Source organism: Xyrauchen texanus, chromosome 14, assembly GCF_025860055.1.
Source record: "Xyrauchen texanus isolate HMW12.3.18 chromosome 14, RBS_HiC_50CHRs, whole genome shotgun sequence".
NCBI lineage: Eukaryota > Metazoa > Chordata > Actinopteri > Cypriniformes > Catostomidae > Xyrauchen > Xyrauchen texanus.
Genome location: NC_068289.1, coordinates 41,886,443 through 41,908,553, shown reverse-complemented (window position 1 = coordinate 41,908,553; position 22,111 = coordinate 41,886,443). Strand labels below are relative to the sequence as shown.

General features: G+C 38.1%; 1 pseudogene; it reads right to left on the bottom strand.

Annotated features, from left to right (window-relative positions):
* Nucleotides 1-4,585: 4,585 nt before the first annotated feature.
* On the bottom strand, nt 4,586-21,741 carry LOC127654625 (tetratricopeptide repeat protein 21B-like; annotated as a pseudogene).
* Between the last annotated feature and the right edge of the window lie 370 nt (nt 21,742-22,111).

Here is a 22,111-nt window from a genome sequence, read left to right as displayed (position 1 = left end):
AGGGTACCGACTTTAAACCTTACTTTCCCCCACCCCGTGTCCCTTTGTGCTGAACCTCACTACTGTATGAGTTAAGTGAGAATGACTTGAGTTTGACATGTGCTTCTGGTGATATCTGAAAGTTTGTTCATTTGTGGGCTTTATTGCACGATTTAAATTATCTAACGTAACCCCGCCATGCTAACGTTTTCTGTGTAAACCTTACAGAACATTTCTGTCTGTGTGACAATATTTGTTCAATAGAATTTAACCCTCTGATGCACGGATTGTTTAATCACAATGGCGGGAAATCATGAAGTTTCTTTTCACTTTAAAATAATATATTCATTCATAATTATGTATTTGGAGAGAGTTACACATCTGTCCACTGCAACAAAAGATATATTGGTGGTGCTTCAGTTGTTACATTTCTGTTGTCATAAATCCAAATATAAAAAACACAATATTAATATAGAATATAATATGCATAAGGATCAAAGGTAATCCGCCATGTTGGTTTGGATGCAACAGCACACTCTGAATGGTTAAAAAATGGCTTTTAAAGATCTGTCCACTGTAGTGAACACAAGCATCAGATGTTTTTAAGGAATATTCCAGGTTCAATCGACAGCATTTCTGGCATAATGTTGATTACCACCACAAAATAATTTCAAGTCATCCCTCCATTAATAAAAAGAAGCAAAAATCGAGGTTACAGTGAGGCACGTACAATGGATGTCAATGGGGCCAATTTTTGGAGGGTTTAAAGGCAGAAATGTGAAGCTTATAATTTTATAAAAACACTTACATGAATTCTTCTGTTAAAACGTGTGTATTATTTGAGCTGTAGTCTTTTAAATTGTAATTTTTACAGTCATTTTAGGGTTTCAGGCTTCACATGTTACGTCTTCATGGCAACAAAGTTGTAAAACTGGCTTGAACTTTACATGATGTCATCACAATAAAATCATATTAACACAAACATATGTTTTTTGGTCTGTCAATCAATTAAAAATGTTAATCAAATGTATTACATGGTATACCAATTAATTAATCAAATTAATCGCGCACATAAATATTTGCTAACATAATTTCACTAATCATATCAGCAGCACCTGGGAAAGTGTGAACTAGTACTAGTCAGGTGAAATCACTCTATCATTCTGATTGGATTATAAGAGCAGACTGATTGATATAAAAGGAGGGAAGAAGAGTTTTCAATCATTGTGTTCGTGTTAGCAATGATTACCTCTAAGATAGATGTGCAGCCATCATCGCTTTGCATCAAAATGGTGCAAAGCGATGATGGCTGCAAGGAAATTGCTGATGATCACATGCAAGGAAATTGCTGCAAAGAATATTGCACCTGAAAGAACCATTTACCGGATCATCAAGAACTTCAAGGAGAGAGGTTCAACTGCAGTGAAGAAGGCTTCAGGACGTCCCAGAGTGTCCAGCAAGCGCTAGGACGGTCTCAGCCTGAGGAGTCCGCTACGGAATCGTGTCATCACCAGTGCAGAGATTGCTCAATTTTGGCAGCAGACTGGTGTGAGTGCATCTGCACGCTCAGTGAGGCGAAAACTTTTGGACAATGGCCTGGTGTCAAGAAGAGCAGCAAAGAAGCCACTTCTCTCCTAGAATAACTTCAAGGATAGACTGAAATTCTGCAGGAAGTATAAGGATTGGACAGCAGAAGACTGGTGCAAAGATATTTACTCTTATGAAGCCCCCTTCCGACTGTTTGGGACATCTGGAAAATCGATAGTCCGGAGAAGAAAAGGTGAACGCTACCATGAGTCCTGTGTCGTGCCAACAGTGAAGCATCCTGAGACCATCCATGTATGGGGTTGCTTTTCATCCAAGGGAGTGGGCTCTCTCACAATTCTGCCCAAAAACACTGCCATGAATAAAGAATGGCATCAAAACGTCCTGCAAGAGCAACTTCTCTCAACGATCCAGGAGCAATTTGGGGATGATCCATGCACTTTCTAGCATGATGGAGCAGCATGTCACAAGGCATGAAGTGATAATGAAGTGGCTCGGAGATCATTACATTGAAATTTTGGATCCGTGGCCAGGCAACTCCCCGGATTGCAGATTATACACACACATACACTTCTATAGCCGTTCAACAAGAGGGACATTAAAATCTGCAATTCTTTTGAAAAGTATTATTATATTCTGTCTGTTTGATATGATTTCACTCAGCAGCACTGACATTTTATGCAGTAATGTATGCTTGTTTTGTTATTGTTGTTCTGTATATTAAATTGCATGCTAAAATAAAATAAAGGGGCAGTGGTGGCTCAGCGGTTAAGGCTCTGGGTTACTGATCAGAAGGTCGTGGGTTCAAGCCCCAACACCACCAAGACACCACTGTTGGGCCCTTGAGCAAGGCCCTTGAACCTATCTGCTCCAGGGGCGCCGTATCATGGCTGACCCTGCACTCTGACCCCAGCTTAGCTGGGATATGTGAAAAATAAATAATTTCACCATGTATATGCAGAAATGTATGTATAATGTGTGACAATTGGTCAAATTAAATTAAATTAAATGAAAATCGATAAAAGAGAACCGCAAATATTCTTGCGGCAATAAGTAGATACAAGCCTCAGCCCACAGCTTAATGCACAATCTGTAAATTTATTTACAGATTTTTATTTTAGTCTTTTAACGAAAATTCCCTTTTAAAATGAGAACATATTTTTTCATGTAATATTAATACATTTTAGTCAGTTATAATGGCATATCATTTTAGTCAAGGAATGTGGTCAATGCATACGGGTCAATGAGGTGGCACTCATTTTTTGCCCATGTCTAATAAATTATTCTAAAATACATTACAAAAGCAATTCAAAAAACTATTTCTTAAATACACCTCTCCAATGATGAACAAGTTTTCAATTACTGAGTTCCAAGTCATATTTTTTCTGGGGCTTAAAGTAAAAAATGTCATGTGGTGTAACCGTCTGGAGACAGTAAAAAAGCTGAAATTCTTAAAAAAAAAAAAAATGTTGGCAAGAGTAGTGCAGAATAATCTATTATCATCATTTCTTAAAATAATATTTATAGTGACATTTTTTATTTTAAAATATAATTAATATATGACAAATGTCTTATCAAGGTCATGTGGTGTAAATAACATGTAGGAACAATTTTGTTGTTATATGATAAAAATGATGAAACAGAGAAAACCTCTTAATTCTTTCTTTGTTTTCTGTTCAACTAATCGTTGACCAACACTTATGTCCAATCATTTTTTTCTGAGTTTTTCTGCATGGGTTTATTATTGTGGTATCAACTATTTCAGATGAACCCACCCCTGAACTCGCTTTTATGTCATTTAGACCGGGCGAACAACAAAGTCCCTCTCAAGGCAAATTAGTCCACTCTGCTCGAATCTTTAAAACGTTCTCGAGCAGCTAATTTTAAGGATACAAGCAGCATAAAAGTACAGCTCCTATCTACTTGAATGGGGAAAGACCAAAAGGGTTGGTCAAGATTATGCTCAAAGAACATATTTCAAATCAGTAGTTAAATCTGGCAAAAAAAATAATAATTGTATCATAAATTGTGCCTCTTTAGCTCAGATCACACAATAACGCTATTTTTCAGGCTGGTCCAGCTAATGCGCATGCGCGTTCTCAAGTTGATTGACAGGCAAAGTCTGTATCTAAAAAGGTCATTGGCTCTTTTACCTGTAAGGCAGGACTTCGTTTTCTACATCCATCATATTTGATGTTCCAGTTTCTCCCATTCATTTTGTTACTAGAGCTCGGTCTCGGGCTAAATAGTTTCTGGTGAACAGGCTTCTTTTAATTCTGCCAAAAAATATAAATATATATATATATATATATATATATATATATATATATATATATATATATATATATATATATATATATGATGAAATGCACTGACCTTTTTGTTTGGCTAAAGTGAAATTTCTCCGGTTCCTGGAAATTCTTGACCTCGGAGAGAACTCGGCTAATCGAAGAGTGTTAATGAATGAGTTGACAACCTTCCGTGACGTCACCCTCAACAAACTCATTTTAAAACACTGCTGCTCGTAATATAAGGGCAGCATAAGTTTTGGTTCTTGGCGAGAATAAGCTGCAATGTAGACCACAAGTTATGCTGATAGTCAAAAGTTTGACAGCGTAGCATAATGACAACTTAATATGTTAAATATTAGATGCAATACATCATATACCACCAGGCCATAATAATGTATTAAAATTAGTCTACAACACAAATACAGAGGTACTTCTAAGAGGTAGAAAAACCTCTTCTGGTTTATCACAAGGGATGAAATCTTTAATGTTTGAAATATACTGCACTTTGATTATTTGCAGAGCATAGAAGCAGGTCAGCGCTGTTTAAATGCAGCACCACACACACAACTGAATCGCAGTTCCAGCTGCAGAGAGAGCGACACACTGGACTCACTGATGCGGCTCTCACTGACCTTGCTGTCACTTTCACAGTACACAAGCGCCTCTTTGTAGAACTTGACGGCTTGTTCGTAGCCACGCTGGCTGCTGCCGATGTTTGCCAATTTCGGCACAGAATTTCTGCTGCGAGCTGCTTCTACACAGGCGCAGAGTCAGTGCTGCTCCATCAGAACCTTCACCTGGACATCTGTCACCTGATGATCACAGACAAGGAAGATGTTTATGGACTAGATGGCCTACAATTTTAGAACATTAACATCAATTGTAATAGGCGAGAAATTGAAGGAATAGTTACTCAATCTCATGTCGTTTAAAACTCATACGCATAGTGTTTTGTTGACATAAAGGGAGACATTTTTAAGAACATTCACAGCTCTTTTTATGCAATGACAGTTCATAGTGATAATGGCTGTCTTGCTCCAAAAAGGACAAGAAAAACTGCATAAATGATGCATTCCAAATTTTCAGGTACAGACCAAAATCTATGTTGTTATTCACTGAAAATCTTCCACTCTACAGCAGCTCTCAAATCTATGACTTTTATGGAATATACAGCACACATGTAACATGGTCTATTTCTATGGTTTTTTGGAGTTTGGCCTGGTCACTATGTATGAAATATAGTTTCCCCTTTTGTGTTCCTAAACAGCATACATGTTTGGAACGACATGAACGTGAAAAAATAATAATGACAGAATGTAATTTTTACAGTGAACTATTCCATTATCGCAGAAATAAATGAACATGATTCATACATTTTTGAGACTTTAACCTTGTGCGACTCCATGTACACATGCATGGATGTTGTATTTTGTCTTCGCTATACGCAACACATAATTTAAATTCATTTAAACCAACTGATCTCAGTTCAGGAAAATCTGGGCTGTCAGTAAAAGGTTAAACTTTCAATGTCATGTGACAAAACAACATGGCACTGACCACAGCAGAATTTGTCTTTGGGAGAAATGCCAATAAAACTACATTTGGTAAGAAACCTGTTTTGAGTCACTAGTTTCATCCAATATGTCATTTTTTATCGCAAAACGCCACACCGCTATACAAAATATACACTAATTTGTACTTAAGCTCGTTTTACTCTATCACTCAACATGTTTGGCGGACATGGGACAATGATAATCAGTACATAGATTTACAATTTTAAAAAATCTGACTTTCTATAGCTTGGTATTATTTAAAATTTCACAACTTAGTTCAGCTGTCCACAAACGTTGACATAAATTTTTTTCTTTTTGCATGTTTATTAGGTGCTACTAGTTACAAATCAAAAAGGGAAATGGAGAATGCACATGGCGGTCACGCTCGGGTCTCAGGAGCAGAGTTGAACAAAGTACACAACTCCATTACTTGAGTGAAAGTACAGATACTACTGATCAAATATTACTCCATTACAAGTGAACGTTGTAAAGAGAGATTTTTACTTAAGTAAAAGTACAGAAGTAATTGGTTTTAAAAGTACTTAAGTATCAAAAGTAAATTTCCTTTTTTATGTCAACACATAGTTTTATTATTGTTGCATTGTAATACTTACAATAACTTATGCCTCTGAAGCAACCTACTGAATACACTGACTAGCTTGTAGTATCTGTGGAATAAAGAGCTTTTAGAATGTTACAAAGCATATAGAAATGAAACAACTGAATTGACAAAAAAAGACTTATCTTAATTTTTTGAATACTCCTACCCACCCCCACAATTGCAGCATGTGTTTTCACACAGCTCTGGCAGTGTGCACACATCTATGTGTATACATTCATCCACATTTGAATCAAGCGGACAGTGAAATTGCTTTAAATACAGACATGGCCATGCAGTTTGGCAGTAAGTCCAGGACTAGAAAAGACTGTTTATGAAGGTGTTTCATACCTATACATGAAAACCGCTCTCTCTGGCTCAGCGGCAGTACCAACGCAGATTTGAATGTTCCGGTATGATTTTTGTCAAAGGTTTAATAGTCAAATCGTTATCATATAGAAAGAGATCATGTGGGTGTTTGAATTGAGATCACAATCTTTTTTATGATTTAATCGTGCAGCTCTACACATAAATATAGTAATTATGCAAGGTAACAACAGCAACAACCAAAAAAACTCTAAAAGTTAAAAGATATTATCATATTTAACTCTTAAGCTCATTTACATTTAAATTCACGCTTTTGTATGCTCACTAATGTCATTGTAGAACCTTACATATGCATTAGCGGTGTATCCACAAGGCTATGGCAACTTGTCTGGCAAATCCATACAAAATTATTTGACCGACCATACTTCGTACTGAAAATTTAGCTCTAAAGCTCAGATAGTTTCAAGCTTTCACAAGAAATTAAAAGTTTACATACCTCAATATGCTTACGCAGGTTGGACGGTGAGTTTTTGAAGGCTGTGTAATGGTATGTTTTAGGCAAACAAAGCAAACATTTAAAACAAAATTAATCTAAATTTTTCAGAACCGCGCACTGCGCCGAGGAACCACCGTCTTCAATTTTGCCAACAGATCAGCGTTCAAACCACTGTGAAATCATTGAACTTCACGACGCGTGACCCTACAAGACTCATTATGTCACCTGCAAAAAAACAATCACGTTTTAGAGAAGAAAAAAACATCATCCACTGATTTTCAAAGCTGCTACATACTGTAGTAACGACTTTCTACTCGAGGACCTTGATAGAAATGTAGTGGAGTGAAAAGTTTCCAGAAAAATAATACTCATGTAAAGTACAGATACTCAAAAAGTGTACTTAAGTACAGTACTCAAATAAATGTATTTTGTTACTGTCCAGCTCGGCTCAGGGGGTTAAAGGGGGAAAATCTGATGTAAGGGATGACTTCTTACAAACATAAGCATACTTTAAAAGATTTGTATTGTACACGAGACATGAATTGGTGGGTTTGAGGTGAGCTGTTGAAAGCTTTCTGAGGAAGTGCGGAAGGAATTTAACTTGACTTTGGTGAGCAGCACAAGATACCGACCGTCTTTGGGAGCAGGGGCAGTTCATTCACTAAAAACACAGACAGAAAGTGGCCACTGAGGACAAACAGTTGCAGTGTGGTGACAAAATACTAGAGTTGGGGTACTCGAGTTCGGACTCCGAACCATCCGAGCAACGAGTCCAATTTTAACAGACTTGGACTTGTCACGGACTCTGATGCATTTTTACTCAGACTTGACTCTGACTCGAACCTTTGGGACTCTGGAGTCCAGCCACGTCCATGGCATTATATTTGTGATGCAATGAACAAAATAAATAAATTAAAATAACGAAACAGAAATAAATGGACACTCTGTCTGCGAGCTGTTGTAGCACCCCCTGATGTCGTATAGATGTAGCCAGAGTTTGTTGAGCAAACACACCTGCAGAGCGGCACACTCAGTCAACCAATACGCTTGAATGTTACTATGGAGACTGCTGTATAACATTAGACACATCAAACATCCACGAACAACTCCCCATGCACCCCACCGTGAGCGAGAACCACATTACAGCGACAACGAGGAGGTTACCCCATGTGACTCTACCCAGTGTTGTGAATTTTGTGTTAAAATGTGTATCTGACATGACAAATCTACTCCTAATTACACATGCAATATGAAATTATATGGATGGAATAGGCTTTGTGGAATTTCTAAATTAAAAAAAGTTAAAAAAATATACATTTTCACAAACTATAAATTGCGAAGTTTGCATACCTCTTTTGTTTCAGGCCTGTACGTTTTCACACCCTTTCAGAATGTATGCAAATATAAGAGATAAAAGATCATATTTTATGTAGTACTGCCCTTCAAAAGCTACATTACACAAAATGTACTGTAATTTACACAAATCACCCTGTTCAATAGTAACGCATCCCCATTGGTTTAGTTCTTGTGTATCAATGAATGTTTGCACCTTTTGTAATAGTTGTGTATGTGTCTATCAATTGTCCGAAGTGTCAAAGGCTGGATGTCTATTTCATTTAGCTACTGTTGGGAAGAACTCAAATGTGCAGAAGATGCTGGGAAACCATAAAGAATGTACAGAACTTTTTCTGCTTCACAGCTCAGGACAAAGCAGGAACTCTTGAACAATTATTACACAAACAGTCATTAATCATCGAGAAAGCAACACACCATTTTAAAGGGTTGCTTTCATGCCAGTAGCTCAGTCTGTCTCGTGAACGCACACAGGAGATCAACGGTCGGTCAAGAGTTTCACTTAATAATGCATCAGATTTCAGTTAGTTCTCACCCAACCTTATCGTGTTCCTTGAGAACAAGACATACGTCGCATACAATAATTTGTTAGACTTCTGAATGATATTTTTTCATTCTTTTGAAGCTTGAAGAGGTGGTCACCATAAACTACCATTGTGTGACATCACTGAGCACAGTTTTGTTTATCTTTTTTTTTTTTCACAATTTCTCCCTTTGTGTTAAGAAAAAGAACGAAAATCATATGGAGTTATAACAACACAGGGGTGAATAAACAATGACTGAAGTTTCATTTTTGGGTGAACTAATCTTTTAAGAACCGGATAATTTGTTTAAATTCAGTTACTATTTTTGTCTTGAGGAATATATGTGAGTATCTGTTGTCAAATAGCTTCTTCAAGGTAGTACTAAATACATTTTTATGATACCTCTTATTTTTGAAAACAATAACAAACAGACGCATCAGGGTTTTAGGTGCACAAGCAGTGCATAGAACTGCCCCACATTTTCTGCGAATGAACAGTCATGTCCGTGTTAAATGGCCCTAATATTAGCAGTGGGCTTTACCAGTGTTTTCAGATGTAGCGTTTGCAGTCAAGTCGTGAGATGGAACTTCTCAGCGAGTGCTAATTACTACTGTGTTGATTCATTATTTTCCCAAACCAGTCATCAGATAGAGACTAAAATCTGGAAAATCAACAAATAACTGAAATGTCAACAGAACGCAGTAAGAAGTGTGTTGAAGTACAGTTTTGTCTTCATACACCAAAAGCATATGCGTTCATTCTGAAACCACTGTGAAGTTTTTCAGCAGGAAACTAATCATAAAAGGGGCGGCTGTGGCTCAGGTGGTAGAGCGGGTCGGCCACTAATCGTAGGATTGGCGGTTTGATTCCCAGCCCACACGACTCCACATGCAGAAGTATCCTTGGGCAAGACACTGAACCCCAAGTTGATCCCAATGGCAGGTTAGCGCCATGCATGGCAGCTCTGCCGTCATTGGTGTGCGAGTGTGCGAATGGGTGAATGAGTCACAGTGTAAAGTGTGTTGGAACCGCTAAGGTTAAAAATGTGCTATATAAGTGCAGACCATCTAAAATATTGAGTTTACGGTTACAATTTGAATTCAGATTCACGGACAGATTAATTCAGACTTGACTCTGATTCAGCCTGTTATGACTCGGTCTTGAGTCCGACTCGGTCCCTTTTGGACTCGGACTCAATTGTTTAAAGACTCGGACTCAACTCTACAAAATACTCAATTCAGTCTTACAAATCAATTGATTTTATTATCATTATTAGTTGATGACTGATTTTTTTTTTTTTGATGACCCCTCTACACTATCCCAACATATAAACAAGGATTGATAATTCCACATTTTGGAAAGAAAGGGGAAATGCATCTATAAAGAAACTACTTTTATTTAAGATGTTTTTGCACTTGAAAGAAATACTCCTCTCTAAACAAATTTGGATAGGATGGCAAGATTACCTTGACATAGTTTTTCCATGCTTTTCCAATATTACTGGCTACAGCTCCATCTTTAGGGTTTTTCTTCAGGGCTTGTTCATACACCTCTCTAGCTGTCAGTAGAGGACATTATATTCTTACAGTACACACATGCATGACTGTTGGCACTGAAGATGAAACTGGGCATTGTGCTAATAACAAATTGCTTGTGATGTTTTGTACAACAGTAGTTGCTTTGGAATAAAGTGAATGTTTTCTCAAAGACTTTCATGATTACTACATAAGGATTTTGATTTTGGGGTGAAATGTGACCCCGAAATGTTTTCGTGTGATTTACCCGTTTACACTGTAATTATTTGTGGGGTTATCGAAGAGATTTCTCATAAACATGTAAGCTTCTAAACAAAGATCTTGACTAATTCAACAACTTTTAATATGAATCAATAACATGACTCTTTCTACACTATTGAATGTTGATGTAGGCATCACCGAGCAACAGAAAGGTCCGAGGGTTTGGCAACTTGTCCAACAAATCCCTGATAAGAACACAGATATGTTAATGTTTCTGCACAATACAACCGGAAATAAAACCAGGTCTGCAAGCGTATGTGTGTTTGATGATTATTTGCGTCGGTGTATCCAAGCTTTTAGCAGAAGCCTGTCAACACAAGTGAATAACATTCAAGAGAGCTGCAGGCCTGACGGTAAACACCTAAGTAGGGCACTTAAATACATATATACAGCTCTAATAAAACCTGTATCAAATATTCAAAAACTAATAACTAATATCAAATATTTACAATATTGTAGGTGAATCTCATGAAACCTGTCAGGAACAATGCGGTTCATATTTCACCTTAAAATCAAACAAAGAGTAATTAGTCATTTTTTGTTTTGCATTTGCATTGTCATTTTATTTTCATAACAAATAAAGGGATAATTCACCCAAAAATGAAAATTATCTCATAATTTACTCACTCTCATTCAATCCCAGATGTGTATGACTTTCTTCCCTCTGCAGAACACAGATATTTCGGCTCTTTAGGTCCCTACAATGCAAGTGAATGGGGTCCAAAACTCTGAAGCTCCACAAAGCATATAAAGGCAGCATAAAAGTAATCCATAAGAATGAATGAATGAACGTTACATTTATATAGCGCTTTTCTGACACCACACTCCAAACGCTTTATACAGTGAACAAGGGGACAGTCCTCAACCACCACCATGTGGTTTGATTGGTTTAATCCATGTCTTCTGAAGTGATCCATTTGGATTTGGGTGAGAACAGACCAAAATACAACATCAGTTTTCACAGTAAATTTTGACATCAGCATTCTACATGGTGATCGATTACATTTTCTAGCGCCATCTAGAGCTCTGCACATGCGTCAAGCATGAGCTTAAAATCACGACTGTGTCTAGAGACTGCAATGGCAAGATTAACCCAAAAACTATTGGATCACTTCATAAGACATGGATTAAACCACTGGAGTCTCAAGATGGCTCTACACTAGCTGATTTTCAGGTGTTAGCTTCAAGAACATAATCACCGGCCAGGGAGAGGGAGACAGAGCACTCATTAGCACCTCTCAGAGGGAGGTGTTAATCATTTGACTGTCGGGACTCTCTGCTGAGTTAATGGCTTCAAGCTCTGAAAAAACACAAATGTTTTGTTTGCAAAAATCATTCTGTCACTGAGAAGAACTGACAGGATGGCAAGCCGATATTAACTTTTTTTTTTTTTTTATCACATTCAGCTGCTTATCATCACAAACGCTGATTAAATCCATAGTTATTCTGTCATTCTGCAGAAAGAATGCAAAAGCTACTAATGATGGATCAATATATCCTTGGCAGACATTTGAAAGTTTTGATGCATTTTAAAATATAACCTTGCGAAAGCCAACTGAACCATGAAGAAAATGCAACTATTTAATAACTATTTTAGCCCATTTCCGAAAACTCAAGAAAGCTACAAGTCTGAAAACGCCCCAAATCACTCTGCAATTGCAATTATACTCATGTTGTTATTTTGTTAGAGAGAGAGTCATTATGTGTGATACTCCTCCATCATTTTTAATTGGCAAGTGTGTCATACCTCTGACTAAAGAGAGCGAGATCTCAGCAAAACAGTCTGTATGCGTGACACCCTCGGACAAATACGTTTTTTTGACTCTGCTAGTGTAGAGCCAGCTTTATTGATTACATTTATGCTGCGTTTATGTGCTTTTTGGAGCTTCAACGTTTTGGACCCCATTCACTTGGACCTACAGAGCTGAAATATTCTTCTAAAAATCTTTATTTGTGTTCTGAAGAAGAAAGAAAGTCGTACACATCTGGGATGGCATGAAGATGAGTAAATGATGAGAGAAGTTTCATTTTTGGGTGAACTATCCCTATACAAAAAACAAACAAACAAAAAATACATCAAAAGAAAAATGTCTGGATGCTTTACTGTAATGAGAATATTGACAAGGAAATAAGTTCATAATGCAAAATGTCTTAATGCAAAATATAATTTGATTTATTCATGTATTTATTGATTTTGGGGTGAAATGGGACCTTATGAAATTCACCTATACTGACAAAAACTAATTCCATAAGCTATAATACATAATATGTAGTAAATCCGAGCAGTCAAGCTGACAATTAACATGTTAGCTACTTAATTTCTGTAATTACCTGTAGCAGCTCATGTAGAGGCGTTTCTCTTTCCTGTGGTTCAGGTGGATGTCTGCCATTTTTTTCTTTGGCTTGTATGTAGTATGGCTGCTCTGGCGTGATGTATCTGAGCATGCTCAGGGCCAGCTCGGTATCGCCACGCATTAGCGTGAGGTTTGCATTGGCGATAGTGGACTCCTCTGGAGTTCCTGTAAACTCATTTATGGCATCTTGTATCACTTTTGCTGCCTTGTGCTGGAAGCCAAAATAACATTTTAACCCCGAAAACAAAGCAGACATCAGTTTGAAAACAATGTTTATTTTTGCAATTCCTTTTGGTGACGCTAGTGTGGCAGAAATAACACACTTCAGCTTTAACTGACGAAATGGGATGAGACCAATGAATAACAGTTTTATTTTTTTTTATCATTCAGAGAACACTAAATGTCTTACTGTGTCTAAGACAGGTCAGACAGGTTAAACGCACATTTTCTGGAAGAAAGTTCTCCACTTACCTAGTCCCCAGAGAGCTTCAGCTAGCTCCAGGAATATGGGCACACAGTCTGCTGAGCTGAGCTTGGCTCTGCCGTTTGGCTAAAGAACCGGCTCTCTTCACAGCACACAGACTCATGGCCATCTGCAGCATTTGAATGGTCTCCTTAAGTTGCCCCATCTTCCTCTGAGCCCGGCTGTGATCAGGTGATACAGAGGATACCACGGATCTGATCACATGGAGAAGAAAAAGGTTTGGCATGCACTGGTCACAGTTTTTGTTTTTATGTTAATATCAGGCGTAAACAGGGCCTAGTATTCAGAGAGAGTAATGACTGGCTGGCAGTGATGTTGCAGCACATGGTGTCTCACCTCAAAGTTGTGGCAGAGTTCCAGAGATTGGGACGAGAGCTTGAAGTTGCCCTGGATGAGATGGATTTGAGCCATGAGGAGACGAGCATCAGCATGAGCTGGGTTTTAATCCAAACAGTGCTGCAGACTAAATTAGTGCTGCTGTTGGATAATAGGTTGAGTGCTCTATAAAGTATTGTAGGTGCAGGGCGGGGCTGTTCAGGTCTCTTTAAACAACTGTAGAGCGGAGGAGGGCGGGGCCAGGCTGGAACAACGCATGCCCGGTCCCCAATCAGCCTGATGGGGCGCGCAAGGGATAAAGGTGGCCGGTGACAACAGTTCGAGAGAGAGAGAGAGCGAGAGAGACAGGCAGCTGCTCTGTGTGTTTACGTTTGTGTCTTTTGGTTTATTTCTTCATTAAACTACTATTTATATTGCAAAGCCAATTTTTTAAGAAATACAACTAGTAAAATGAGAACACATAACCACAAGAACACCAGTTTTAAGTTCATTGAAATAAATGACTGAACAGCAGTCTGACTGTACATGAGACTGAGGGACGACCTAGGCGGGAGACAGTGCCAAATATTCCTTGGCGATCTCCAGCAGGAAGTCTGGGTTGAGTTTCTCAAAGAACTCTATGCTCAGCCCCTGCAGAGCAGAAAAGTGCGTGTCCAATGCGTCATTCAACAGGTTGGTTGCCTCGTCTGGAGGTCGCTTTTTTACAGCCAGCAAGGTCCACAGATGCAACAGCTCCTAACACACAAGCAAAGGTCAAAGTCAACAAGAAATCAAACGTGGCTCTATTTGCTATCTTAAAGGAATAGTTCACTCAAAAATATAAATTCTCTCATCATTTAGATGTGTGTGAATTTCCTTTTTCTGCTGAACACAAACAAAGATTTTTAGAAGAATATTTCAGTTCTGTAGATACATATAATTCAAGTCAACAGGGTCCAAAATTTTAAAGCTCAAAAAAGCTTATAAAGGCCACAATAAAGATATCCATCTGACTTCAGAAATAAACTAAAAACAACATAAAACATAAACGAACACTGACACGCAGAGCGACTGCATGCGTCTCTCTCTCGAACTGGCGCCTCTGGCTCCCCTTTATCTCGCTCTCCCACTGATCAGCTGATTCAGCGCCAGCCGTACACCATCATGGCCCGGCCACACCCTCCTCCTCGTCACACTCCTCCCCCGCCCGATTCAGGCCTAGGCGCCACTGGTCTGACCCCACCCGCCACCCATCTCTGAAGGGGAGCCGTTCTGTCAGCCGGTGCTCCATCGTGAACCCGTGGGATAGACAAGAGGAGGCATGGGAAGAGGTGAAAGGTGAGCGGAGACACACAGAGAGAGAGAGGAGAGAGAGAGAAGAACTTGCTCGCTGACTCCCGGACACGCTGTCGCTGGTCCTCAACCGCCCCTCCACCCCCTGGCTGATGCTAGCTCGCTCCTCCCCCTGCGGACGGAAGTGAGTCCTCTGGCCCCTGGCTAACGGAACCGCTCTTCCCCTTCTTCGGTGGACGGCAGCAGTTCCTCTGTCTCTCGCAGGCCATCAGCGACCCCTCTGTCCCCCGACGACGACTCCTCGCCACAGACACTTCAATCAATTGTTGTGTTTCTAGTAAAACAGATCAAAAACATTGATGACTCATCTTGGACACACAGGCGAAATCCAAATTTTTTATTCAATAAAAAGTTTATCACAAAAAACTAATTTCAAATCGTTCCTCCTTTTCTTAAATAAAAAGGAAAAATTAAAGTAACAGTGAGGCATTTACAATGGAAGTGAATGGGGCCAATTTTTTTAGGGTTTAAAGGCAGAAATGTGAATCTATTAATTTTATAAAAGCACGTTAACATTTCTGATCAAACTCATTGAATGTAATTTTCATTTTGAATATCTCCAAATTCATCAGATTATTAAAGTAAAATGGGCTGTGAATGCTGTTTCAAAGACTTTTTGTAAAGAACTTTTCATATCCATTAGGAAAGATGTGCTAATCTATGTGTATTAATGGCTTGTGCAGTTTATTCCCTTTTCAAGCAAAGCTGAAGATAAATAGGATAAGGATTTCTCTGAAGGGTTTTGTTTTTGTTACACATTTACTCATGCAGTTTCACTACAATATGATGTAGCCCAACAGCTGCTTTTTGCTAAACAGATACAGTATGTCTGTTTGTGCAAGTGCGTTCTAAATCTATCTTTTGTGTAAACAGGCCCTTTTATGCACAGTTGATTACGCAGCAGAAGTGGATAAATAAACCAGGTATCTGATTGAATCAGAATTTTTTTTTTAAATCACAAAAAAGAAACAATTCAGTTTCCATTTCATTCTTTAGTCTGTGGAAATATTCTGGAAAGAGTCTATAGAGAATATGTCATTTATTTACAGTGCTCATATTAGGGTTTTTTTTTTAAGGTAGGAACTTGGAAGCAATTTAAAAAGTCTCTCACCCCTGACTTGCCAATGGACTGTTGAATCTCTGTTAGGAATTCCAGCTGTTGTTCTGCATCCTCTATGCATCCTTCAATGAGCTGACATCTGATAATACCTGCACACAACACAACAATAATACACAAGAATAAACCTACAAAAACAAAGAAAGTGTGCTGCTATAAACGCTCTTTAGTAATGCATTTTGAACTCATGATTGAATTTCTTTTTAAATAAAGCAAAAATCCAATGGTGCAAAAGCCAATTTATTTCCTCCCAACATACGTCCATGAAACAGTATTTTGCGTTATTTATATATTTAAAATTTTATATTTGTTCCTATGAAAAAAAATGTGTTAACAGGCTTTTCTTGAGTTTTGATTTACTCATATTTTCGTTTTGTTGACTTAATCTTGAGTTTAAGTCTTTAGAAGCTTAATATATGGGCAGTGGTGGCTCAGTGGTTGAGGCTCAGGGTTACTGACCAGAAGGTCGGGGGTTCAAGCCCCAGCACCACCAAGATGCCACTGTTGGGCCCTTGAGCAAGCCACTTAACTCCAGGTTGCTCTGGGGGGATTGTCCCTGTAATAAGTGCACTGTAAGTCGCTTTGGGTAATATCTGCCAAATGCATAAATGTAAATGTAGAAGTGCAAGTTGCAAAAGATGGTTTTGAGTTGGTTTGATTGTCACGGTCCGGTCACCTTGTCAGGTTGGGTTTCTGTCTGACGGGACCGTGGCATTATCATTCCCTGTGTGTTTACATTTTTGCCCTCATGTGTTTCAGGTGCCACTGGCATGCGTATTCAGCATTTCCATGGGAACCCTGATTGTTTCCATGAGAACACTGATCATGCAAACTTTCAGCTGTGAGCAGCACCTGCCCCTTGTTTGTTCTTGCCTATATTAATTCCCTCATGTGTCATGTCCTTTACTGGACTATTGAATGTTAAATGCAGTTTAATGCTGAATGTAGTTTGTTGCCGTTTGTAATGTGTTTACATTATAAATAGCTGTTTTATGTTGATTACTAACCTCACTCTCTCTGCCTAGTTGGTCCTGTCTCTTGTATCAGTTGGTTGCCCACGTGTCGGGAGTGTGGATGCCTTCCAATTTGCTGCGTGTAAGCAGATCTTCCACTGAGGATACTTCATCTCTGCCCACATTTCGGGAGAATGGATGCATTCCAGTGTGATGCATGTCAGCTGGTCTTACATGGAAGATTACACAACTCAGTGACTGCACTAAATTGCTGTAAATAAATCCTTGAACTGTTCCTCTGCTCTTAGGTCTGCTCTTGCTATCACTCGTTACATTGATCTGAATCACAGTAGTTACGTACATAAGTCGATCGTTCTAACGATACAATATAAAAGTTGATGTCCCAGGTGAAGTTACTAGCCAAATGGTAAGTGACCAACACCATTTTTACTCACATTTGATGCTTGTTAAGTGTAAAATTTTTGACTTAGAGTCTAAAAAGAATTCAGAGTCCATTTTATAAGCTCTATTTTTTAAATGGTTTTCCAGCTGGCCTCACCTATCAAAGCAGAGACGCTACTCTCGTCTAGAGTAATTCCAGTCTTGTATCATCTCTGTGGCGAGGTCAGAGTCACCCAACGCGTCTGTAAACGCCTGTTCCACCATCCTGGAAGTGTACTGAAGGACTTTCTCTGCTCTACCACACTGCAAAGTGATCACATATTAAATCATACATTACAAAACATCACATCTACCTGCAGCAATGAACATTACATATTACTATAGACAGACAGACAGACAGACAGACAGACAATTATCTGGACCTTGGCATGATTGTTAGTGCCAGATGGGCTGGTTTGAGTATTTCTGTAACTGCTGATCAGAACCCAAACCATGCAAATAACCATAACCCTGAAAATGAAAAGACATGAAGCTCATGCGTAAATGTAAAATCAATGCTAAAATGAAAATGGATGCCGGACGGGGCTTCCTTCACAGAGAGGGACATCACCTCCCGTTTTATATCTATCAAATAAATGGCATCTCAAACTTCACTCAAGCCTGCGTGTCTTCCCGATAGAACTTCATTCAGGCCTAGAATTCAGGCCTGAAAATGTAAAATTACCTAAAAATGTCCAGGTTTTCCATGACTGTTGGAAGCTGGGAACCCTGCATAGCTGACTTTTCACAATAGTTTCCAATTCCATTTGTTTCTAAGTCTGATAAAGGCCATTCTAAGTACATCACATTGTTGAACATAAATAAATGCATTTTGAATGCTGTTTCATTTAGTCTTAAAAGAAATAACAACTCAGTGTAACCCCGGTGTCCTGGCAAAATTCCCCACATTGGCCCTTATCAATCATGGCTTCCTAATAATCCCCATCCATTAACACTCCACTCTCTCCTCTTCACAACAGCTGGCGTGTGGTGAGCATACTGGTGCACTATGGCTTCTGTCGCATCATCCATGTGGATGCTGCACACTGGTGGTGATTGAGGAGAGTCCCCTGTTCACTGCGTAAAACACTTTGAGTGCAGTGTCAGAAAAGCTCTATATAAATGTAACGTTCATTCATTCATTAATTAATTAATAATCTGCAAGTTCCTTAACCCTATGTGTCCTTCTAATGCCATGATTATATAACATTGCCGATAAGCAAGAATCTTGAGTTGTGACTACTTTATTCTGTATCTGGATGTGAGTATTACCAATCGATTGAAAGCTAATGACATCCTGTAGAAGAATTCTGTATTGTTCAGTTCTTGAATGTCCAGGTTAATGATGATATTTGATAGCTGGTTTACAGACTGAAAAGACAACAAGACGAAAGATGCATAACCTAATTCACATCAAAAAATACAATTCAGATCTATGTAACATAATTTACATTCTCAATATATTATTCACAAACACAACCAAATTCACATTCATAAAATATGATTCAAAAGTGCAAAATTCGTCAGGGGCTTGGGTAGCTCAGCGAGTATTGACGCTGACTACCACACCTGGAGTCGCGAGTTAGGATCCCAGGGCATGCTGAGTGACTCCAGCCAGGTCTCCTAAGCAACCAAATTGGCCCGGTTGCTAGGGAGGGTAGAGTCACATGGGGTAACCTCCTTGTGGTCGCTATAATGTGGTATAATGTGGAGTTATTATTACAGGAGAAAGCAATTATATTGTGCTTTTAATGTTAGATAATGAGGATACCTAGCAGCAATTTTTGTGTGTAATATGAGCCAGTTGGTGACGTAAAGTGAATCCGTTAGTCATTGTTTGCATAGAACAGCGCTCTGTGATCGCTCGTATTACCACTACATTACTTAAGCTAGGACATTGTTTTAAATGGCTTTAAATGAACTATTTCAGGATTAAGGCTCATCACAGCTGAGAGACACAACGGACAGTTTGATTGCAGAACTCAAGGCGCTTACTGAGTTTCCACATTGGATACTCTGTGTCGATGCTGCGGAGAATAGCGCAAAGCCTCTACACGCAGCTCCACGGTAACATGCTCAACAAGCCACGTGATAAGATGAGCGGATTGATGAGAGTCACTAGGCCACCATGAGGACTTAGCACGCATTGGGAATTCAATATTGGGGAGAAAAAGGGAAATCAAATCCAATAAATAAATCGTCACACATTTGTAGATTGCCTTGGATTTGGATTGACTTTGAGAATATATTCATTTGCCTTTTCGATGTCTCGCTCCCTGCAAAGCGAGTGCAGAGACAGCATCTTAAGAAGCCTGAACAGATTGAAAGAATGTGGAAGTCAAGAGCAAAGTTTGTTTATTTGTAAAACAAATGTTTAATTATTGTCTTTATTTGAGGCAAATGTCACTATTTGAACATCTGGATGCAAATGTTGGATTTTTTTCTTACTAAATAATCATATTATTCTTGTGTGTTTGTTTGAAGGACACTTTTTAGTAACAGTCTGCTGATTGACATACAGCATCTGTTCCACTCAAGGACACTTTACAGTCAATGACAGATTGATGTACCCGTCATCTGTTGCTATTACAGGAGAAAGCAATTATATTGTGCTTTTAATGTTAGATAATGAGGATACCTAGCAGACTACACAGCAAAGATTAGAAGGGCTGGGCGATTTATTGATATATCACAATATAATTGTTATGATTTTGCTGTCTGTATGGGTAACACATTTGTTTATAGTTAATTGATATTTTTTTTAATTATTGTTTCTACATTATTAATACACTAAATACAAATAGTATGTTATCTTATATATTTATTTTGCAATTTTTTTTTATATTGAAAATTTTACTGTAAGTTCATATATAAGCAATGGGTTTTCATCCTTTACATCCATTAATAAATGTTAAATTAGGCAGATATATTTCTCACATTAAACATGATCACAAAATACATGGCTAGCAGTTAGTCAGAGCTTTATTAAAACCTTTATTAGCATTACTTGCTTTAAAAGTCCCGGTCCAATTCATTGCATATGTAAATGCATAAATAATTTCTTTATTAATTATGAATTTATGCCTTCTTAATGTTTTCATAAACACTTCTTCACTAGAGATTAAAAACAATTATCAAACTGCTCATATATGAACTTATTAAATAATAATAATAATAATAATAATAAATTGTTTGCTACAGGAAATATGAATGAATAACATGCTATGTGTATATACTCTATGATTATGTATTAACAATGTAAAAACAATTATTTATAAATACTGGATTAAATATAAACTTATGCTTTACAAACACTTTATACCAGGATATGAAATGATGCAACATGGGGAATATTGCAATGAATTAAATGTGCTTTTAATTTGGCCATTAGGTTTCCAAAAAACATCATTAGACTATTTTTGTGATCCTTCCTTGTCTTGCGACTTGTGGGTGTTAGAGCGTTGACACAGACATGTTTTAATTGCATCTCTGATTTAAACTTCAGAGAAAGTATTGGTAAGTTTGATGATTGACTATGAATCACTTTAAACTCTGTTTCAATGCACTGATTCATAACTCACTGGATGGGATTTTTCATATACTGTATTCATTTTATTTTTTGATAAATATGTTATATTGCTGTTATATTGCTGCTAAATTGGTTCATATTAATACAAATTATTAAATAAAATTTGTCCTTGCTCACTTAGTGAAAAGCTGTGTAAAACATGCCTAAACTTATTTGAATTTTATTATATGTCATGCATTAAACATTTTGAACCTACATGGCTACAATGGCCGTTTGGTTTAAATTGTGGTTCTATCATCTGTCAGTCTATCTATCACTGAGGTTGTCCTCACAGTAGCTTGAGTTTCCACCACTGAGAGAAACTGGTTTCATACAAACTCTTTGAGGTCTGGCCCTCAAGTGCAGATCTAGTTCTCAGCCTAAAATACCCTTTTCATTCTGTCTGTCGCTGGCTCTCATCCAATGAAGAGGAAAAATGATCCAGGCTTTCTGCAATCACTTCTAACTCCCATTTATACTTCAATCACCCCTGTGTTTTATAGCTTCAGAGGGTATTTATTTGTTAAAAAAAAACTCCACAGAATGTCTCAATTTCCCTAAATCTTAAAGGTAAATAGCATCTAAAAAGATCAAAAGAAAAGTGGGGCAAAAAAGTGGAAAATAAGTATCAGTGATACATTTCAGAGCGATATGTTGTGTCGTGATCAGAGTCTGAACTCTGAGTGGCATCCATAGTTGTTCCCAGTTTTGTAGTGTCAACAACAGCTTCATCTTCTTCACCTTCATCATTGAATATGTATTACAGAATTATGATTATTATTATTAATGTCATCCTGTCATCATTCACCTTCATGTTGTTCCAAACCTGTATAACTTTCTTTCTTCCATGCAACACAATAAGGAGATATAAGTGTAACGTATTCAATGGAAAGGAGGAGGCGAGAACCGGCTTGACAATATAAATCATAGTTTAATGGTAAACTTAAAAGACAACAAAAACACACATGACGGACATGTCCGCTAATGATCTCTCTCTCCCGCACGGCCCTCTGCAGTCAGCCTTTAAACCTCACGGAGGCATAATTAGCCTAATAAGGGACCGG